At 40.5% G+C, this 20,020-nt stretch overlaps 1 protein-coding gene across 1 annotated transcript in view; it reads left to right on the top strand.

Moving 5' to 3' along the window:
* Nucleotides 1–2,008: 2,008 nt before the first annotated feature.
* LOC147324892 (tumor protein p53-inducible protein 11-like) overlaps nt 2,009–20,020 on the top strand; it is a 44,000-nt gene continuing 25,988 nt past the window's right edge. The window contains exon 1 of the mRNA XM_086299044.1: nt 2,009–2,166. The gene's annotated coding sequence lies outside the window, so the exon portion shown is untranslated. The remainder of the gene's footprint in view (nt 2,167–20,020) is intronic.

The raw sequence follows: 20,020 nt of genomic DNA, 5'->3' as shown, positions 1-20,020 counted from the left end.
TCGTCTTTCTGTGGTGTTGCAATAAAATGTACAGAAACCTGTGTTTCCTGTGCTGTATGTGAGAGAAATCTGTGTGGGCTACGTTGCAACGTGAAGCCGCTCTGATTAATGTGTGCTACTTCACTTCTGGCAGCTACATCAGGCAAATCCTCAGAGATACTTCCTCCAACACTAATTCAGCACCTCAAAGCTCGCAGCGTGTTTTATTAGCACCTGGATGAGTATTGTTGAAGCTGTTACAAAGGCAGAAGATAAAAACAAATAAACCTGCCCTTTTCCTTGTAAGCTGTGAAAATAGTATGAGGAAATAGGAGGCTGCAAAATTGTACATATGTGTACACATATAGCTTGTAAAGTATGAGTAAAGTACGAGCAGAGAAATGTTATTACCAAAATGAAAGTGTTCATAGTTCTGCAGAAGCATGCCATCAGTGAGTGCGCAGGGTGTTTTTTGGGATTGGGGTGTTTACTTTATTTCCCAACCTAGGGGAAAAGCTTTGAATCACAACATAAATATGGGGGAAAACTTTGAGGCAAAGGAAGCAACTCGCTTTCTCTCTGATTTCTTTCGTATCATAGGCTCTATACAGTATAGCCTATTTATGTTTCTTAGTGTTGATTTTTTTTTCACTTAAATAACATTCGGAGTTTACACAAAGTCTTCAGCAACTGGAAAAAATCCATTTATCTAGCATATTCTTTGGGCAGGCTAATCAATGTGAGCCTTTCTTTGAGAGGAAGGTTCTCTGATCAAATAGTTGTGCAAACTGTTTATTCAGACGAGCTAATAATAATAATAGTTTATCTCCATATATGCTTTCTCTCTATGTGCCTAGTTTTTGTGCGTAATTTATTCTGGAGCATGCATTCATTTTTACTCTATTTTCTCTACTTGGGTATCTATTTTGGCGATGAGGCAGTTTAGCTTAATTCCAGTAAACAGCATGAAAGTGAAGGGCTGCATAGTTAGTTTATAGCAGGGGTGCCCAATCCCAGTCCTCGAGAGCTACTATCCTGCAGCTTTTAGATGCATCCCTACTCCAACACAGCTGAATCAAATGAATGGCTTGTTATCAGGCCTTTGCCAAACATGATGGCATGCTGAAGAGGTAATCAAACCATTTGATTCAGCTGTGTTGGAGTAGGGATGCATCTAAAAGCTGCAGGATAGTAGCTCTCGAGGACTGGGATTGGGCAGCCCTGGTTTATAGCATTTGCTATTGCTCTGTGATTCTGAAAAACAGTAATATTAAAATGGCAACAGCTCTGATGTGCGTTTACCTGACACTTTACCTCTTACTGTGAAAGATTTAAGGCCTGTAATGACTTTAATTTAATTTTTTATTTCTATACATAATAGGCCTTTTGGGAGATTTTCCTCCATCCCCAAGATTTTTATGGAGCTTCAAAATATATGAGCCTTATAATGAAGTTGAAGCAGTCTATTAAGCATGTGTTTGTGTACTCGCCATGGTAGTTCAATGACCTTGAACTTGAGAAGTTTCTTTGATGGGAGGTGGAAATGTCTTCAAAAAACTGAAGTCCAGCAGCTTTCTTTTCAAGCTGCTTAGCCTTACAGAATTAAGGCTGCTAAATGTCTTATAAGCACATTTAGCCTTACAGAATTACTTGTAGGTGGCACTTATAATCTTTAATCGCATATGACTACCCTGCAGTGGGTTTTATGTGATTTTTTTGTACTTTAACTACGTTAATGCCACATTTCTCTTTTTTCCCCAAAGTCACAGGGAGCCACTGGTCATCTACTAGACTTAACTTTTCTAAGTTAAAGACTAACTTAGGAAAGAAACACAAACAAATGAAGTAAAAATACTTTCAAGGTTTTTTATGTTTTTACTTACCGCGAATAACAGATCAGCACACTCATTAAACCATTCTTTATTTTGCTTTTAAAATTTTTGGCCTGTGGATCACTCTGGCGGGCTTTTGCTACTCTGTGTATTACGGTAGAAGAATGTGCGTGTGCGCCCTGGTGTGAGCGCCGGTTATTACGGTAGCGCGGTTGACGATTGTTTGCTGCTCCGGGGTCTGTGAAAGCGCCGAGCGCTGCGATGAACCTCCACAAAGCCCGCTCTGCTCTCCCGCTGTAACCGCAGCTTACGTCTCCCTCTGAGGCAAACTTTGGATACCGCTCCGCTTCCAGCTGTAAGTTACACACACGTCCTCGTGTTTTGGGCACATTTCCCGTCTTTCCTCTTCCTTTTTAACGAACTACAGTTTTACTTTAAGATGCTTCACGCTTTGTTTTCGTCTCGGAGAGTTAATTGTTAACTGTCAGATAAAATAGAAGTCATTACGCGCTGCATGACTCGGAAAGCTTTTTTTTCCTTCCTGAAAGAGGTTTATTTTTTTATTTTTTTTAAAATTTTGTTCGCACCCGTTAGTTTTTTCCCCCTGTTGTATGAGTCGTTTATTTCAACTTTCTTAAAAGCTTTAATAGTATGCTACCACAGCCGGGGGACAATGAAGTTGAAAGTGGTGAACAGTTCTGTCAAACCCCACCTCATTAAGTTTAACGCTATTCCTAGCGTAGCGTTGAAGCTATAAGGATAAAAGGCTGTGTTAGTATTTAATTTTTAGCTATACATTAGCTTCCTAACTATCTGTGGCAACGTCTGAGCTGCTGCACCCCACCCAGTACATGTTTGGGAGCAGCTAATAATTGTTTGGTTATCCGGCTTAAAAGCATTTTACTGTCGTTATTCAACACGACACAGTCTATACTGTATTTCTTTTGGCTTGGTTTTAAATAGCAGTCTTCCAAGTTTATGGATTTCGTTATACATTTATTATTATTTTTAAACACGTTAAGGCATTGGCTTAATGACAGAGGTGGAAACTCATTTTAACTAGAGTGGTTGGGCATTGAAAGCCACAACAAACTAATATCTTCCTATACTGGCAGATTAGAATGACATCTAAATGTGTTTTCTTGAGAAATGCCTCAGAAGCAGCTGTGTTTATTATAAAGAGAAGAGAGGACACATGCATGCATGCCTCAGTGTGCTGCAGTGTTTGTAATATAAAAATGAAAGGAATTTCTGCAAGTGTACACTGTCCACATTTATGCTTTCTTTTGAAATTGTAATTAAGATGAATTAAGATGAAGCATGGCTACTGATTTGACGTGTGTTTAAAGAGCTGCCCCTCATTGTAGGAAATTAAAAATCCCTCAATGTGTGGGAGCCTGCTTAACGCCTGCGGGTCACATTAGTAATTGGTGTGTCAAGACTTGTCCCAAGCAGAGTTCAGCAATCCCTCAGTAGATGCTGAATAAACAGTCATGCTGTGAGTGTTTAGTTGTCTGAGGGGAAAGTCTCGCTTCTTTTTCTCCTGAGAGTTGCTGATTGAAATCTAAACTAAAAGTGCGTTTTCCACTTTCTGCCTGCTGAATTTGCTGAACATGTTGAGCTGGAAGGGTAGATGGTGAAGAGTTGTGTGTGTGTGTGTGGGGTTTCTTTTGTTTGTTTGGTTTTTTTTTTTTCCCCCCTTCCCCTCCCTCAGTGATACCGCTACTCGGTTCATGCGTGCTTATTGACACGCCCTTGTTTGCAAGGCAACAAGCGATTGAACACCTAACTCATGATGCTGGTATGAGTCAGACAAAAAGCAGCATGATGAAAGCGCCTCAGAAGCTTTTGCAAAAAATCTAATATTTCAAAATGTCACACGAGGAGACAAATGAGGGCTTTTCCTCTCAGCTTGAAGCCTTTAAAATTGCATCACTGGATTGCTGTTCTCATGAATGGAGCTCCCCCCCCCATCCCTTTTTGCATGCATTTGAGTCGCACTGTTTTCCCCCTAATCATCTTGCACTTGGACATCTCATCCAGGCTCTCTGTGTGGGCAGTGGTTTCTTATTGGTCAAGGAAATGGGAAATGGTAAACTGCGCTTCGATCTTTATTCTTAGTGGTCATGGCGACAAAGTTCCCACCTTTGTGAAATTTAAAAAAACAAACAAAAAAACCCGCAACAAAAACCTGATGTTGAGTGGGCAGCACTGGATGCCTTTTTGTGATACTGTGGCTGTATTGATGTAAACATGTTTTCCAGCTGAGGTACTTGCTCAGAATTAGCCAATCTTTTAAGCTAAGTGAGGATAATCTAACCATCAGGTATTTTTATTGTTAACATAGTAGCACTCTGAATGAAGTAGTGGCTCTAGTAAAGAGGTCAGATGTGGCTCGATGTTGACCTTTTGGGCAATTTGCCTTTCCTGTGAACGCTTCTGCCTGCAGGATACCGTCACCTTAGCTAACCCTCAAAGACTGTTTTGGCTTTTGTTGCAAGCCCTTCTCACTAATGGCTCTCATGCAGAACAATATCACGGTTCACTGTGTCACACAGAAGTAGCACACACTGTCATGCAACTGTGCTTATTATCTGTCTGACCAATGAAATCCTGAGAGGGGTGCCTGCAGTGCAGAACTGCAGGTTTTGATTGTGTCCCTGTGCACTCCACCAGGCTGGATAGGGAGTTGGGCTGGTCTCAGTGGAGTTGGGCTGCGAGGCCAACATCATCCTGTGAGAGTTAAGCAGAAGCATATGTAGATGTGTTTATGTGTCTATGTAGTCTTATATCAGAGCGCACTGAGACAAGCAGCAGCACAGAGTACAGCTCTGGGCAGTCCCACAGGCACATAAACATTCTTGTTTTACTGTCTGATGGGTAAGAAAAGCACATGGTAACATTTTTTTGTATTAACCTCTCAGTGATTTTAAAAATATTTCAGTTCACAACACTGTGCACCAGCATGGACCCAAACTAGCTATTCCATTTTTAACACAGAGAACATTTGTTTCTATTGCATTATCCTTTAAAAATGAAAATGTAGCACACGTTGTTGCTGTAGGGGAAAAATCAGAGTTTTGCCTTAAGCCTTGTTTTTAAGTGTTATGTAAATGGTTAGAGTAAGAATTTTGTTCAAACCACATCCCTGAATAAAGGCATCTTCTACTGTGCTCCTTTCATAATCGTCTCTTTAGATGTAGGCTATCCTCAAAATAGCAACAAATATGATTTACTTGAGCGAAACTGTGGTAAGCTATATTTAGTTTAATCTTTTTCTACTGACTTCTGGTCTGTCTCCAGGGCTTACTGTGCACCAGCAATATTGTCATGCCAGTGAAGATGGCTTTCTTCCTGGTGTCTTTGCTTTTAATTTCCTTCTGTCTGCTGTGACTCTGGGTTAGCAGACTCAGCAGATGGGTCCCTGTTTATTCCTAGTGGACAAGATTAGAGAAGCTAAGACTCCATGTTGCTTTTTAGATTTTGTCGTTTTATGGAGGTTGTAGACTTATTGATCTAGGAAATGCAGAAAAGTGGTTCTGTGGTTGAATGTTGGCAAAAGACTGGACAATTTTAGTGAATATTTGGCAAGGCCTTTCATTTTGAGAATTCCACACAGACTCTACAAAATCTCATCCTGGGTCCATTTCCTTGATGAGCACTGTAATTCCTTCTGCAATATTACTGTAATCTTTTGTCAGACTCACTTGCATCCTTATGCTCAAGGTGTGACCACAGCTAATAGTATTTATAATCAGGAAGTAGAGTAAAGCCTCTTACACACAGGCTACGTTTTTTTTTTTCTTTTTTGGTTTGTTTGTTTGTTTGTTTTTTTGTTTTTTCTGAAACAGCGATGCCATTCATTATCAGTTTAATTGTCCACAACTCCTGTCTCATTTTTGCTGCTAACCTGCTCTCCTCTGCCCTTTGTTATGCCTACGGAGTGGCTTACTGGACAGTTTGATTCAAACACCTCCAGTTATCCTTTAGGCGTTTTAAGAGAGGATCTCATCTATCTATTATCTTGGACTGCAGCTGGTGATGGTAGTCCTTGTTCTGCTCGGAGCTCCACAGGGAGCTAGGAGGCCACTCTAATCAGAACTGGCAGCAGGTGGAGAGCTGGTTCGTGTGCTGCTATGCCAAGCTTAGCAAGACTGCTGAGCAGAACAAAGACTGCCATCGGCAACTGCAGTCAGAGACGGTGAAGATTGAATTCATCAGCAAGATTAGAGGCTTACAGAAGAGACCCTTGATTATATTGCTCTGTTTTTGTTTTTTTGTTTTTTTAAAAGCTTTAAGCCTGTTTGATTACAGCAAAAATCATAATCACAACTATTTTGGTCAGTCATCTTGATTATTCATAAACTTAAAAGTTTTGCACTATATATGGGTAGGGATGGGTATCGTTTAGGTTTTATCCGATACCGGTACTTTTGAAACGGTGCCGGTGCTCAAACGGTGCTCAAACCGGTGCTTAAAGAATGGAGAACACAAAATTGGTCCAAAAACCTCTCATGTTCAGCTGTTTATTTTTTTGTAAAAAGATAACAATGTTAGCCTTTTCTGCAGCTATAGGGCATATATGGTATCACTCTTGGCTGGAAGCAGTGCTTAAACAATGGAAAAAACACAAACTTTGTCCAAAAACCTCTCATGTTTAACTGTTTTCCACTCTTTCTTTGGTCATTTTAGCCTTTTTGTTTTGGCCAGGGTGAAGGGAGTATCTGCCATCAAACAAGAAGACAGCCACATGTAACTATGATGACGTTTGCTAGTTCACCTTACATGCATTAATTTATTAACGTGGTTAGCCTACTCAACGTAAATTACACACGAACAACATTAAGCTACTCACGCAGAGAAGAACGGCTGCTGCTGCCATCATCATCCGTCATCATTTCTGCTACACTGGCAGGGCTAGGGGCCAGGACTCTCCTTTTCGGGTTTTTGGGGATGTTGCAAACTCCGGGTCTGATAACAGGCACCACACCCGCAGTAGATGTGCTCGGTGTGATGTCTCGCAGCAAGCTATCAAATACGGCACATTTCTCGGCTTTTAAAAAAAAAACGCTATGCGTCGCCAGGTGTTTCATCAGATTTGAGGTGTTACCTCCTTTGACAGTATCACAGTATCAGCTTAAAGCACTTGTTGCAGGCTGTTGAGTTTGCATCTTTTGCTGTGAAGTACAGCCAGACTTTTGACCACTTTGCCCTGGGCGTTTTTAATCTGTAGCTCTGCTCTAAAAGAACGTACGTACCTGGACCCGCCTACTATCCTTGGAAATGTAAAATGATTGGCTAGAATCTAAAGTGTATCACAGCTCAGGAAAAAAAAGCACCGAAAAAAAGCACCGAAATGTGCGCTGCTTTTCGGTCTGGTTACTACCGTTTATGTCAGAACCAGTGCCATGATGGCACCGGATACCGGTACCCATCCCTATATATGGGGGATTTCCTTATACTTTAAATATAATTCGTATGTGAAAAACCCCCCAGAAAAAACAAAACACATGTGGGCTCCAGGGGACACAGGGTTATCTGACTGGGACTTCTGACTCTAAAGCCCCTTCACCCCAACCAGTGGTGCCTGTCGGTCCACAGCCTCCACTGTGGGAATCCCTAGGGTACAAATGTGGTTATAAAGGGCCCCCTGCAGCAGCAGACTGGCTTGCATAGCAGCGCAGGGGTGAGCGGAAACCTTGTGAGTTTTACTTCCTTTAGAAATAGCTTGTTGACTGAGATTTCTCTTTTAGTCATCTTGGTTGAATCTGTGATAAACAGTGAGCAAGTGTACACGTGCAAGCATGCACAGCTGTAACAGAACAGTATGCACCCATGGGTGTGCATATGCTCATAGAATAAATAACCAATAGAATCTAAATCTGTGTTAAGCACTACAGCTGGTTTGTTTCACTCCTGTACAATAGCACAGGAGTGAAAGAAGTCAGCAGTGAAATGAAACAGAAATGAGTATGTCTGGTAAAAGACCTGCTGCCTTTCACAATAAGAAATAATTCATGCTGTGCTGGTTAGCTGCTCACAGAGCTATGCTGTGGAGTTGGGTTAATTGAGTCTGTGCGTATTCGTGCTCACAGTGGAACATTGTGATTGTTTTGGCTGCTCGTATGCGCTCCTGCATTGAGACATTCCCCCCCATGGTTTCACCTTTGCCATTTAAACAAAGTCTCCATTCATTTATCCTCAGGAGCACACAGACATTACGTCTGATGTTTTCAACACCCTCGTACAGTGGGGCAAAAAAGTATTTAGTCAGCCACCGATTGTGCAAGTTCCCCCACCTAAAATGATGACAGAGGTCAGTAATTTGCACCAGAGGTACACTTCAACTGTGAGAGACAGAATGTGAAAAAAAAATCCATGAATCCACATGGTAGGATTTGTAAAGAATTTATTCGTAAATTAGGGTGGAAAATAAGTATTTGGCCAATAACAAAAATACAACTCAATACTTTGTAACATAACCTTTGTTGGCAATAACAGAGGTCAAACGTTTACTATAGGTCTTTACCAGGTTTGCACACACAGTAGCTGGTATTTTGGCCCATTCCTCCATGCAGATCTTCTCAAGAGCAGTGATGTTTTGGGGCTGTCGCCGAGCAACACGGACTTTCAACTCCCGCCACAGATTTTCTATGGGGTTGAGGTCTGGAGACTGGCTAGGCCACTCCAGGACTTTCAAATGCTTCTTATGGAGCCACTCCTTTGTTGCCCGGGCGGTGTGTTTTGGATCATTGTCATGTTGGAAGACCCAGCCTCGTTTCATCTTCAAAGTTCTCACTGATGGAAGGAGGTTTTGGCTCAAAATCTCACGATACATGGCCCCATTCATTCTGTCCTTAACACGGATCAGTCGTCCTGACCCCTTGGCAGAAAAACAGCCCCATAGCATGATGTTTCCACCCCCATGCTTCACAGTAGGTATGGTGTTCTTGGGATGCAACTCAGTATTCTTCTTCCTCCAAACACGACGAGTTGAGTTTATACCAAAAAGTTCTACTAGAGCTGGGCGATATGAGATTTTTTCATATCACGATATGTTTTTTTCATTTCAGGCGATAACGATATCTATCACGATATAAGCCAAATAACTATATTTGTAAGATTTAAATGTGCCGTTGCTCACAAGTAAAATGTGAAATAATCAGCAGCTTGTTTTTATTTAAATATTTATTTCCCATAATAAGTTCAACAGGGTAGATGTACTTAAGGAACATGAGACTTTTTCAGATAAATAAAGGCAAATATTGCAAACTACACAAAAGGCAGCCGCTAAAGCGTTTAAGTTTCAAAATAGAACAAACAAAACAGACTAAATTGTCAATTCCACTTAGAAACAAAATATTAATTCTAAAAATAAATCTTAGTTTGTTTTACAGAAGAACAGACAAAACTGACTAACTTTTGTCAATATCAAATAAACTGAGAACTAAAAGGAAATTCTCAATCTCTCCTTGTTGTAGAGCTTAGCTTTTCAAACAGTTTTAACAGTTACTTTAGTCTGACAAAAGCCGAATGACGAATTAGCGCTTCCAGTCAGAGACACGTACACGGGTATTTTTGAAAACGGAGATTTTCCGTTTTTCCGTTTTCGTTTTAAAAAATAATCCCGTCCACACATAAAGGCAGAAATGAAGGAAAACGCTGCTATGAACATGCCAAAGCAGCAGGTGGCGCTAGATTCCTAACCGTGCCGAAATGTCGGCCAATCAGAAGTCTAGAAGCCTCGGTGGGAAAAAGTAAACAAAGCTGGGGCATAGAAGCAGAACCGAGTCGTATGTGTGGACGGACAGTAACTGTGTGTATATGTAAGCATTTAAACACTGCAGAGAGTACAATTAACAGTAACAGTATTGTAGAAATTCATTTCACTGAAACAATAACGTGGCGCAGTGTGACGCATGCACCAGTTCATTGTATTTCCAGACTTGCTTTCGGCACAATTTACAGTGCACGCTACTCTGTTTTTTGTCAGACTTGAAATAGCCGAAATACCTTCACACTACGGAACTTCTATGGCTCTTCCGTTCGACAATCTCTCCGGCATTGGAACCATCATCTGTTTTCTCTTCGGTCACGCTCGGTTGATTTTTCTAGTCGGCACACTCATTTCCTCCATTACCCGCTGGCTGCTTCCCAAACAAACACACGTGCGGCTTGGCACTTGTGCTGTACGTAACAAGTCACGCGACATGACGCTGCGGCTGTGATTGGTTCGGCTCTGCGCTACTTAGTTTGGATCGGCTGACCTTTTTTTTTTTTTTTTTTTTTTTGAGGACAAGAGCGGCGAGGTCTATCGCGATAGCTTAATTTCTCTATCGAGTAAAAGTTATATCGCGATACGTATCGTTATCGTTCTATCGCCCAGCTCTAAGTTCTACTTTGGTTTCATCTGACCACATGACATTCTCCCAATCCTCTGCTGTATCATCCATGTGCTCTCTGGCAAACTTCAGACGGGCCTGGACATGCACTGGCTTCAGCAGCGGAACACGTCTGGCACTGCGGGATTTGATTCCCTGCCGTTGTAGTGTGTTACTGATGGTGACCTTTGTTACTTTGGTCCCAGCTCTCTGCAGGTCATTCACCAGGTCCCCCCGTGTGGTTCTGGGATCTTTGCTCACCGTTCTCATGATCATTTTGACCCCACGGGATGAGATCTTGCGTGGAGCCCCAGATCGAGGGAGATTATCAGTGGTCTTGTATGTCTTCCATTTTCTGATGATTGCTCCCACAGTTGATTTTTTCACACCAAGCTGCTTGCCTATTGTAGATTCACTCTTCCCAGTCTGGTGCAGGTCTACAATACTTTTCCTGGTGTCCTTCGAAAGCTCTTTGGTCTTGGCCATGGCGGAGTTTGGAATCTGACTGTTTGAGGCTGTGGACAGGTGTCTTTTATACAGATGATGAGTTCAAACAGGTGCCATTCATACAGGTAACGAGTGGGGGACAGAAAAGCTTCTTACAGAAGACGTTACAGGTCTGTGAGAGCCAGAGATTTTCCTTGTTTGAGGTGACCAAATACTTATTTTCCACCCTAATTTACGAATAAATTCTTTACAAATCCTACCATGTGGATTCATGGATTTTTTTTCACATTCTGTCTCTCACAGTTGAAGTGTACCTCTGGTGCAAATTACTGACCTCTGTCATCATTTTAGGTGGGGGAACTTGCACAATCGGTGGCTGACTAAATACTTTTTTGCCCCACTGTATGGCTGGTTAGCTGACTTCCTGGCACCCTTTTACTGCTAGGATTCAAACCTACAGTGTGATGAAAGAAAAGAAAGGATCTCCTCTGCTAAATGTTGAGAATTAAGGCAGCAGCTTCATCTCCCTGTAGGATCAGTGTCACATCCATGCCACCCCTGTGGAGGTTCAGTAATCCCTATGGTATGGTTTGGTTTCTTTATTCACTCACAGATTCCTCATCATAAGTTCACCACTGAACATTTGGATTCTGCTAAACTCACAACTGTTACTCTTTTACTTCATTATGCATTACTTTCACGTTCCAGGTTCATCTAAAGGTCTTTTCACTGAAACAGGTCTTCTACCAAAGTCACTAGATTTCTATTCCAATAGCAAACTTGGATGATTAATTTAAGTATTGTTGAGCAACATTTAAGATAAAGTTTTCATTAATCAATTGCTTCTTTTCTTGTTTACTTGATTTTTCTGGACAGTAGCCAAAGAGTAAAACATGTCTTTATACCTTTTTTCAAAGTTGTTATGTTTATATTGTTTCAAATAATTGTTACAAATAATTAAGCAGTTGTTAATTAAAAGGGACAAAGTAAGCCTAAAAGGCTGGAATTATTGCTTATAAAAATGTTTATCATCCAGTTTTCCTAAGCTGCCTATTACTTTTAGGCAAACACATCTGGTAGCGACTGTGTTTGTCAGCAGAAAAGATGTCCCTGGTCCAAGTTGGCCAACCTTTGTTCAGCAGTGAGTGACTTTTCCTGCTGTGATGGTTTAGATAAGGATGGGAGTCTCATTTCCTATGACGCGATTCACAAACTTTGAGTTTGCAAGTTGGTGTAATCACACAGACTCTTTCAAACGCAAATTGTGTGTTTATATAACTGTCCAGGCTACAGCCAGTGCTCTCTTGACCAGTCTATATACATTTATTAGTTACTTGATTATTAATTCTGCCTTAAACTTTAAATGTGTAATGAGCTAGCATATCATATTTAGATTATTGTTATTTTTATTAATTAGATCAGAGCACAAGCATAAAGACAAGTATCAAGTGAGCATTGACCACTTTGTTTTTCGACTGCATAATGCACATGCAGCTCATATCACAGTGGTCACAGCAGGTCACTATTTAAATTGGTTAAAGACGAAGGCTCATTTTCTTCTTCTTTAGCCATTTGTGCCTGTGGAAGTAGGCGCCATCAGCAAGAGGCCTTTGTGCCTTTGCCTCTAGCTGGCTCCAAGGAAGATCTATTTTCTTGGTGTCTGCTAAATAATAATAATAATAATAAGAATAATGTAAATGTGTTAGTCCCTGTAGTGGACTAACATACCCCATGTGCTACTCTGCATTTAACCTATTCGCCCAGTGAAGCAGTGGGCAGCCACCAATGCAGCACCCGGGGAGCAGTGTGTAGGGTCGGTACCTTGCTCAGGGGTACTGCAGGGTAGCCGTACAGTGGAGTCAAATCCCCGACCTTTCGATCATGGGGCAACCACTCTACCTACTGAGCTATCCCTGCCAAAGGTGTCTTTACCACGTGCTTCTTGGATGGCTGGCCCTGCTCATGGCTTGGGGGTGTTCTATGTCAGGGCATGCATGGCTAGTTTTAGTACCATGTTCCCAATTCATCCTTACCACCTTGTTCCAGTTTCTTTTTCTACTGACACTTGTTGTGTCTCGCTCGTCAGATCGACATTGCTCATTTGGTCTGGCTAGTGGCTCTATTAAGAATTCTTCTCAGATGACTGCTGATAAAATGTCAAGCTGAGGGTAGTCTTTGTCATCCTGCATATTAAAGCTCAGGCTTGTCACCCTGCTTATTGATGTCATTCCCCTATTTTGTCTAAAATAGGCAAATAACTCCATTCTGTTAGGGTCTGAGTGTGACAGTTCAGACAATGACTGTGCTGTGATTTTGGCTGTATTTACTTGTAAATTGCTTGTGATTGCTCAGAGAGAAAGTTAGACCTCTCATTTCTTTTCCCTCTGAATCCTCACCCAAGAAGCACAGTAGAGAAAGAAGGAGAGCAAGGCACCGTTGCAAAGCAGTAGGACAACCACAGTTTTTGGGTTTTTTTCACTTGTTCTCAGATATTTTTGAGTTCATGTTGATTTCGTTTAAATATCATCGATCGTTTTGATAGCAGCCATTAAAACCCTGATGTGTGCACGAAGTTGCATAAAATCACCCAATTTAAAGTGCTTACTTTGAATAGCACTTCATAAGTTTGTTTAGAGATGAAATCACCAGGAATAATTCTTCTGTATGTTAAAGTAAAAAGTAGAAACACAGTTGAAAATGAGAATCCAAATTGAGTGAGATATGTCTCCAATTTGTGTGATTAAGCTCTACAGGATGGTTATTGGTTGATTACATTACAAATTATGCAATCAGTGCAGCGTGACATGATGTGACGGGGAAGAGTTGTTGTTGTTTTTTTTTTGTTTTTTTTGGTGATTGTATGGGCCATCAGATATTATTTTTGTATTACCAAAATGTACATTCATCATTTTGAATTTCTTTCACTATTTGACCTGCTGTGATTAAATCTAAAGGGTATCATAAACATTTCTTAATCATGTTGTCCAGCTATAATGGTGTTATACTTCTGTCTGCACTATACCTGATGTGGTTTGCTGACATTGGTGAGGCAAAATGACAAGACTCTTCTTTCTATTGAAAGGTTTAATTTTCTTCTAAATGGTTTAAGGCAGTGCAGTCACAACTAGACTTTTGCCAGGGGAATAATTGAAGTAAGGACTAGGAGATAAATGCAACCTTCTTCATGATTAGATGTCTACCTCATTGTGCTTGGACATCAACCATCTTATGCAAGCATTGATTTGCCACTGGCTAAGGTTGATTCCCTCATTTGTTTCTGCGTAAACTCAGCTGAGCCCACATGGTCTTTGTGGTGTTCAGTAAAAACCTGATTAGCGAGTTGCTCAGATGTGCTTACATTTATTAGGAAGTGGTTTTGGTGTATACAAAGATTGCAATGTAGAGATAGGAATGGGGACAAAAAAACTCTGGAAAAACTGTATAAATGGCTTACTATACAGAAATTGGATCAGAAGTTTTATGTGTAGGAATTTACTGACAGAGAAGAAAGTTAAAATGTAATGTTTTAGGCCTAATGGAATAAAGACTGAAATATTAGGATTGTTGCTAGGTAGCCTACTAATGTTACTACGAGTTACAACGTTGCATTACATTAGCTTAAGCATTTATAATACATTAGCATTATATAAATTCTTATGGAGCGTAATTGATATTACACTGACAAGTAAGGAATAATAACAGAAAGTACTTTTATGTTCTACTTACTGCCTTCTTTATCAGTGAGTCAGGGTGGCAGTTGCACTACTTGCTATCTCTGTGTGTAGTATTTCCTCTTGTTGTGGTTGTCCATCTTCAGCATGTAAAGAAACAAAAGTCATAGGCTTACAGTGCCCCTCTCAGTTCTGGAAGAAGGAAAAAAACAAGTACAGTCACTTTTTTCTTTAATATAATTAGAATAGAAAAGTATCGTAAGCATCTCTTCTAGTGACATACCTACTCTGCAGTGAAATGTTCATCTTGGACTTGGAGCTTATAAATGTTAAACAACAGTTGCTTTTACTGAAATCCCTTTTGATTTGTATTGCTTGCTAGTCACTATACATTGTTTACTTCTCTGGGAAAGTGTACCTTAAGCTACAGTGTAGGCTATGGCAAAGGGTATAGAGCCACTTGTTGCTTCCACATGTGCTAAACATTTGGCTGCATGGTCTTGCCATTAAGTGCCATATACCTGAGCATAGACAGTGACAGCATTGTTCATTGCCCATTGGTTTTACTGTTTATATTCCCCCCAACCTGAAAGTAAAAATCAATTTAATTAGCTGTTGGTCTACACAGATTTCTGCTACTGGTGAAGTTTATTGAACACGATTTAAGTAAGTGGCTTTGATTTTTCTGGCACTTTAATAAAGCTTAAAAGCATCTGGGATAAAAGGGTGATATCCACACATCAAAGGCCTCACACACACTGAGTTTGGGGACATTCTGACGACTTGGAGCAAAGCTTCAGTCAGATGAAACCAGTAGCCTTTGAGAAAAAAGTTAATTCCTGTTAGTGCCATTTGTTAAATTGGCAGCATATAGTCATTTTGACTGTAGGCTGCTTTAGATTTCTCAAAATTATAATCTCTGATCTGTCATCTCATAATTATGGCGATTGTGGCTCAAGAGTTGGGAGTTCGCCTTGTAATCGGAAGGTTGCCGGTTCGAGCCCCGGCTTGGACAGTCTCGGTCGTTGTGTCCTTGGGCAAGACACTTCACCTGTTGCCTACTGGTGGTGGTCAGAGGGCCCGGTGGCGCCAGTGTCCGGCAGCCTCGCCTCTGTCAGTGCGCCCCAGGGTGGCTGTGGCTACAATGTAGCTGCCATCACCAGTGTGTGAATGGGTGGATGACTGGATATGTAAAGCGCTTTGGGGTCCTTAGGGACTAGTAAAGCGCTATATAAATACAGGCCATTTACCATTTATGTCCAATTTATTGCTGTCTGCTAACAAAGTTTATTTATATAGTTGTCTGTGTAATTAAGAAGTTAGAGTAATGTTCGCCTTATCACTGCATTTGTAAAGACTGATTTGTACTTTCTGCATAGAATTGAGAGGAAAGTTGAAGGCCATTTGTAAAATGCATTGTTCGAAGTATTGATTTTCTGCCACAGAGAACCTTTATCATTTGCACTGAGTCTGCTGTGTGGGAGCAAGATCGACAAACCAGTCGCAGAGTCTGAATATTAACAAGAATGGTGTGTGAGTCTGTTGGCATGGACCGCTAATGTGTATTGCTCTATCATTGGAAGATGGCTTTCTTACTGACAGGGGAAATTGATTCAAGTATTTCTGACAATGAGTCAGAGCTTGGTTATGTAGAACCATTCATAATTTGATGAAATGTTTAAATTATTATTATTGTTGTTGTTATTAATGCGGTGAGGTGTGGTTGGTGGCTCAGCTGCAAGGGAGGGGAAGAGCAGCAGTCGAGGGAGGCTGGTCATCACAGCTGGAAAGCCTTACTAATTGTGCCTTCCCTGTTTTAGTAGCCGCCAGGGCTGAAGAGGAGCTGTGGGCAGGAACAGTAAGACAAAAGTAGCTGAAAACCTGCTTGTGAAAGCACAAGAGTACTGAAAAGCACACTGTAAGTAAAGAAACATCCATGTAATAGTGAAATTTGGGTTCGGAAAAATTTTCATTATCAGCGTAAAAACAGACATTTCACAAGTATTATTTCTGTCAGATTTATCAAGCAGGTTTAGTAAAAAGTAATTTATTCATATAGCCCATACAAAAAGAACAGTAGTATACATTAGCCATGCTTGTGGGACAAGCAGTTTTCAGCAGTGCAGAATTTAGGCAAACATATACAAAATTATCACATAATGAATGGAATTTAGTCTATTTACTTCATCCAAATTGTGCTCAGGGTCATGTGTTGCTTCATGGGCACTTTTCTCCCCGTTTTCAGAAGAATCACTCCTCGTCTTAGAATAATGGTCAGATTTGAGTGAAAGTTGGACACAGTGATTACCTCAGGGGATTCATCCAAATTGTGTTAATCCAAGGTCGTGTTTGTTAATTAATGGGAAGTAACTTGTGACGTGATGGATCTTTAGGTGGATGAACCACTGCATCAATGACATTCTGGTTGTTTATGTCGGTGTATTTTAATAATCAGGGTGTAGGCCTCTTTCTGTGCTCATTAAACCCTGTTTTAATGAGCATCGTTACGGTCACTGGCCCTACTGTAGATTAAACAGCAGTGTATTTAAAATTAACCTTTAAGATTTTTATCAGCAACATTAATCTTTATGAAACTGCCATGGATCACTTCTCTGCAGGACGTACTTTACTTTCGACATTTTAGGTTTGCTAATAATACACAGTGGTTTATAGTGTTTATAGTGTGAAACGGTTAATTTTGATGATCACTGTAGAAGCAATAATCATAGCAGTTCTTCAGACTAAAGAAAGCTGCAGAAGATTGTCAGCATACATAAAAGAATAAGACAAGCAGCTCAAAATAATGAAATGGTTTGTTACAGCCGTGACCATTGTTGTCCACATGCGCTTAACTTGATTTAGTTAAGCACATGTGGGCATGCTGTACAGTCCCTCATCTGTGACAATAGTGCCAGTCACTCTGCTTTCTGGTTGCACTCGCTGAGATTGGCAAGGATCCCAGTCCATTCCATCAATTAGTGGACCTACCTGGTTGATGTGCCCTTTAAGCCCAGTATATGACGTTAGAACCAGGATTAACAAAAGATGTGAACGTGAGAAAGGTAGCAGTGTGTGACGCTGCTCTCCCATATGGAACAAAATGGTAGTCAGCTTTTCAGTTTCAGGGTTGTTTCTCTGTGTTCTGAACTCTTATGTCTCTAAAGACATTTTTAAATACTGTGTGATTTTATTTATGTATTTGTATTTTTTTATTTATTTATTTTTTTTTTGTGAGCCAGCCAAAGTAATGCTTTCTTGCTTGAATAGTTTGGATAACACCTAAGATGTGCACTGAGTCTGCTAAGATTTAAATGTGCTGTATAACTGCAGACCATTTCACTTGTTTTGTTTGACATTTTCTTCATTGCTTGTTTAGTGTGAGCCCCAGAACATGGTGATTGTCATGCTGCCAGGTAATAATGGTAACGTCAACATCATCTTGTGCTTCAAAAGACTGCTTCCCAGTTTATGGCACAACAAGGAAGTTGTGCTTGGTTTCACTCACCTATACATACTCGAATGTGTTGCAGGGTAGTACTTAGAGATGGAACAAAATATTGATATGGCAATACATTCTGACTTCCTCTTTCAGTATGGCTGTACACTGAATAGATATTTTGCAGCCACTTGTCTTAGAGCTGCTGCTTTATGGCGCCCTGCATCACTCATGCATGTCAGTTAAGTGAAGCTAAACTAAATGAAAGGTATCCACCTTGTTGTTGTGAAGAGGAAACTCTTATCAAACTATTATCAAAATGGAATAATAATGATGCACGAATGTAATGCATATAAAATGCAGTGCTTGTTGGCTTTTCTAGGCCTATTTTTCCTTAGTCACTTTACAGATATCGTGAGGTATCACTGATAATTGCCTTGCAGTGTATTAAGTATGATAGAATCACTATCATCATAACAAAATTATCATGGGAACCTTAATAGCTTGGTAAATCCTGATTTACCTTTATAGCCGATAAAAGTGGACACATTTCTGTGGAAACCAGCTTATGTGTGTTTACAGTCATTACTAGAACTACTGCTTTCGCTCAGGATGCTAAATGAGACCACAGAGAACATAAATGCACACCTTTGATGTACTAAAATACATATTAATAGATGTTGAAATAACACCAACGTGTTGGGTACTTAAAGAATTTCTATTTTTATCTTTATTGAGCCATTAATTCCACGTGGACATGGTTTTAGTGACGCAAGTTGAAACCTCAAATGAGTACACTTCGTCATCCAGCAGTGCTGCTTAGCAACCAGGTAACGCTTCAGAAAGCAAGACGTGCTGAGAAAGCAAGGATCAAGTCGAAGTCTTGAAATACTGTGCCAGCTGAGGGATCTGTCCTCAGAACAATTGATTAACTGAAATACTTTAAAACTAAAACTTTGACATACCGTTTATTTATCAGTGGTCAGTACAAAAGGGAATAGTAAGGTTTTAAATTTTTTGATGTTTTAATCGGCTTAAACTCTTCGTCTATAGAAATCAACCTCTTAGTTTACTCCGCGTCTGATTGGTGAGTATTTGCTCGTTGTTTGTTGAACTTGAGGATGACTGAGAAAAGGAGAATGCCAAAATGTGATAGAGATTTTTGTACGTTGTGCTTTAAACCTTGAATATTAATTTTGTTAATATTTAATAGCCAGTGTGGCACATTTACATACCAAATGAAAATTCTACCCACATTTGGCATTTACCAGGTGTTAATTTTGGACCTTGTTCTCATCTGGACAAAGTAAATGTTCTCAACCCTGTGTTTTTCCTGTGAGGGCGGTAACATCTGCTTCACTTCTAGAAACTGCAGATTTTCATACTCCATTTTTAGCTTCTCTGCACAAAAGCAAGATCAAAGAAACACAGAAAATGTCAACAGGAAAGTTGGACTAGCAGGACTTTATTTAAGATTAAATTGTTAGACAGCCTGTGTGGGTCTTCCTTAGGTTTCCTAAATATGCTGTGCAAGTATAATATTGGAGTATCAATGTAGATCATACATTGTTCCACATCAAACTACTAAAATATCTGCTGTGTCCCCTGGACCTGTGTGGTTTGTTTTCTTTAGTTTGTTTCTCTCAGTGGTGGAGAATAAAATGAAAGAACTTCCAGTTTACTTACTGCTTATGTTTCACTGGTAACACAAAGTTTTAATAAAGGAGTTCAATAAAGTATCCCAGGATCTTTTTCTCAAGTGATGGAGATGGAGCTAGAGATTGGCCATCTGATTGGTGCTTCCTTTAACTCTGTGGAGACGAGAGAACGGAGCTAGAAGGCGATGTTTCTGCTTAACCAGCCAACCTACTCTCCACCACTTACCACTCGGAGGTCATGAACTCTGAGTAGTGGCTAAAAGAAGGGGCTGCAATATTCAGTTGTGCCATAGGGACACCAATGTAGGACACGGCATTGAAAGCAGCCAGCTGAGCTGGTTCAGGTATTTGACCCTTTGGCAGTTTCCTGCCACACCCAGCTCACAGGAGACCCAGTGGATGACCCAGAACTCACTGTAGAGATTAGATATCTTGTCTGGCCTGGGAGTGTTTTAAAATCCTCCAGGAGGAACTATAACGTGTTGTTTGGGGGGGGGAGAGAGTCTTTAATACCCTATTTAGCCTGCTCCCTCCCCAAGCTGAATGACTTCCGACCGGTGGCACTGACGTCACATCTTATGAAGACTCTAGAGCGGCTCTTCCTCAACCTCCTCCG

Source organism: Aulonocara sp. 'chitande type north' Nkhata Bay, linkage group LG7 (genome assembly GCF_057382095.1).
Source record: "Aulonocara sp. 'chitande type north' Nkhata Bay isolate Kocher_YH1m ecotype deep benthic linkage group LG7, A_spYH_male_GT1.1, whole genome shotgun sequence".
NCBI lineage: Eukaryota > Metazoa > Chordata > Actinopteri > Cichliformes > Cichlidae > Aulonocara > Aulonocara sp. 'chitande type north' Nkhata Bay.
The sequence above is the reverse complement of the archived record's forward strand: the minus strand, read 5'-3'. Positions and strand labels throughout refer to the sequence as shown.